A 2,686-nucleotide genomic window follows, 5' to 3' on the forward strand; every position below is an offset into this window, starting at 1 on the left:
CATTTAAATTTTGGTACAGCTTAATGCTGTACGTTGTAAGAGCTAACAGGATCACAATGCAAAGTTACATGGGCAGAGGTTATATTCAGCATACCTTTTGGACTATATCTCCAAGGATCCTTATAAATATTTTCCACTATCCAGGGTGTTCAAGACAGTGCAATAGTCAGGCTTTATTTCTTCCTCTGTACTATCCTATCAATCACTTCCTGAAAGTGTCATTTTTTAAGTTCCTAGTCTATACATAAGCATATTATAACATTTGCTATTGGGAAGCTATCTGTCATAACTGGGCTTAGCAGAATTCAATTATTATTATTTTATAATTGACAGATATCCACGTTTATTTTATGCAATTGTTAATGTTTATTGATTTACATTTTCAGTTGCACAAAATTATGAATTTTAAGCTTTATTTTTAGCAATTTACACTGTCCAGTATGAGAAATTATGGGGGCAGATAATAATTGTCAGTAAATGTTTAGATTCAAAAAGTGAGCACTATTAATTGTTAACACATTTTCAACATCATGTCAAAACATACCAAGTAAATATTCTTAAATCAAACTAAGTTCTCAAGCAGCATTTTTCTTACACTACATACCTGTAAATTTCAATAATTATCAATGGAAATATTTTCTTCATCACTTTGTCTGTACGGTGAAAGTGACAGTTTGATAAAAAAAAATCTTTCAACCCTAATCATAACAGGGGGAGCCTTGAATAGATATATGATCAGTAGGTACATTTCCTTTTGCAACTGTTTGCCTATCATGTAAAAGAACCTTCATTAGAACAATGAATCTTTAATTCATGAGTATCTGAAGAACAGAGAAGGCGATCTAATATATTGGACACAAAGAGAACTGACTAGGTATAGTTTCCTCAGGTTACTACAGATAAAATATAGTCCATTTAGAAGGGCAGCAGCTACATCTTGTGGAAACACATGGCACTGCAGTATTGTTCTTAGAAAAATCATGAAATCCATGAAGATTCATCACAGTAACTAGTTCCCAAAAAATGTTTAATGGAAATAATATTCAAAGAAAAATTCCAGGGAGCGATACATCTTAAGACCACCGATAGAGCAGAGAGCTTTCCACTACAAGACTAGCTAGTTAAATCCATTGCAAATCAGACCAAAAGTCAATATCCTCCAGCCATCCCCACTGGCTAAAGTTGAAACAGGCACAGGAAATTTTTGCTGTATGTGAGGTACCTGTTCTGTGAATAACTTACTACCTTATAGGAGTCTGTCACTTCCATGACCACTAAATTAGTTTAAGTAAGGAAAACAAAACTGGTAGTAAAGCAGTATGAAGAGGGAGAGCTTAATACAGTGCTGTAGGGAGGGAGAGGGGTCAAAGCTGCCTTAGCATGGACTGGTTCGTGCTTGCCCTTGCAGTGTGAAGCTCTATATTGTACCCCAAGTTGCATATGAGTGGCAAAATTCCTCCCTCCAATGCTGTATGTAATAGGAAAAACTGAAGGGCCTTGAGCCATATTTAAAACCGCAGCTCCCGTTTTGAAAGAACTGAATCTCAGATGCCTTTATTTTAGATTGTCACAATGGCTCCTTGAGCAAGGGTCCTGTGTTCTTTGCAAACAACTCTCCTCTCAGTCCTGACAAACTCATGCCAAATACATAAAATGACATGTGTAAGATCTCTGTTGAAAGCTTGCAACTTCTCAATGTTAATTATCCTGGCATGATGGGAAGTGGCAATTTAAGGAATAATGTAACTATATTGAAGTTTATGCCCTTAAGGTTAAGAGGAGTAATCCAGTACTTAGTGAAAGCCTATTTATATCAGAGGGAATTGACACTGGTTAGCCAGTGATGTAATGCAATGCTCAACTGTCTACCATTGTCCCATCAACAGGAAACCTTCAAAAAAACAACTGCAAACAATAAAACAGACAAGGGATGACCCTATGAATAAAGGCAAGAAACTGTTATATGCTAACATGAGATGGAGAAAAGGTACTTTGGATCCAATCAATCAGGAGGCATCTTGTTGATCTGGGCTGTTTTTCCATGAAAAACTGGATCCTGATTCCTGTTAAACTAGCCAGCTCTGCAGGATGAACATGATTGTGGGGGAGGCCTACTTGGATAGGAAAGGTAACTATTAGTAAGTTTAGGCCCTAGTTTGGATTTTATGACTGTTTTGTATTGTAATCATTTTTCTGTCACTGATTTCTAGAGAAATCCTTAATTTTTCTTAAATAAACCTTTTGTTTTATTACAAGTGTTGATATAAGACAGGACTGGAGATTTAAGGTAAAACTGGGGTGTGCTGCTCCTGGGTAAAGTATCTGGGATTTCTGTGAATAATCAGTATCAGGGGCTGGATATCACAGGGGAATGCTTCAAGGGTATTTCGAGTGCATATCTTGTTAACGGCAAGGCAAACAGAGGGCTGGTGTAGCCAGTGGGATATTAAGATCTTTAGTCCAGAGCTCCTGAGGAGATTGCCACAGCTAATGGATTAAGAGCCATGAGTGTCCCAATTTATTTTATTTACAAAATTTGAGTGAAACTTACACTTGCTCATTTATTCAATTGACTTTTCATAGGCATGTGGTGAACCTGCTCATTTTAGTGTATTTCTAAATTAGGCAGACACTCCATATTTATAGCCAATATACAACCAACATTACATGAAGGAACAAGTGCAAG

Source organism: Eretmochelys imbricata, chromosome 4 (genome assembly GCF_965152235.1).
Source record: "Eretmochelys imbricata isolate rEreImb1 chromosome 4, rEreImb1.hap1, whole genome shotgun sequence".
In the NCBI taxonomy this organism is placed as follows: domain Eukaryota; kingdom Metazoa; phylum Chordata; order Testudines; family Cheloniidae; genus Eretmochelys; species Eretmochelys imbricata.